Consider the following 703-nt stretch of genomic DNA (forward strand, 5'->3'; position numbering starts at 1 on the left):
CAGGCGTGTGTGGGTGTGTGTGTGTGTGTGTGTGTGTGTGTGTGTGTGTGTGTGTGTGTGTGCGTGTGCGTGCGTGCGTGCGTGCGTGTTGCAGAGCAAGTGTCCGCGAGTGCTTGAAGGTGAATGAATGTATATCTCTTAATCCACGTCGTACCTAGAAGAAAACAAAGTGGCTGTGGAAAGGTGTGAACCGAAAGGAAAAGAGCCCTTTAGAGGAACACACACCTTGCACTTTATTTAACTTATAAAGACCTTTATGGATGAAAGAAGGAGCTGAGAAGGCGTCCTGCCAAACAACCCGTGCCATCGCCTTGATCCTGGCTTTGCCTCCGCAGCAGGAAAACAACATGGGATGAACTGTTTCGTGATTTCAGAAGGATGTCAGATGGCTTTGACATATTGAACCAACACTGGTACAATGTAATCTATCTGTGATGAACTATGACATTTCTCGATCACGTGGCCATTCGATTTCACCTTTTTTCGGTACCTGGGCTCTTTGTGACAGAAGCCCAGACAGAAAATCATCAACTTTTTTAAATTTTTTATTCATCTTCTTCTCCAAATGAGACTTTTCATCCCACTGTTTTATTTACTTTTCTCTTCTTCTTCTTCTTTTCTTTCTTCTTTTCATAATAGGAATTCAAAATGTATGTTACAGTCATTATTAAGACATTTCCTTTTGAATGTAAGACAAACAGTT

This window comes from Cyclopterus lumpus, chromosome 14, assembly GCF_009769545.1.
Source record: "Cyclopterus lumpus isolate fCycLum1 chromosome 14, fCycLum1.pri, whole genome shotgun sequence".
Taxonomy (NCBI): domain Eukaryota; kingdom Metazoa; phylum Chordata; class Actinopteri; order Perciformes; family Cyclopteridae; genus Cyclopterus; species Cyclopterus lumpus.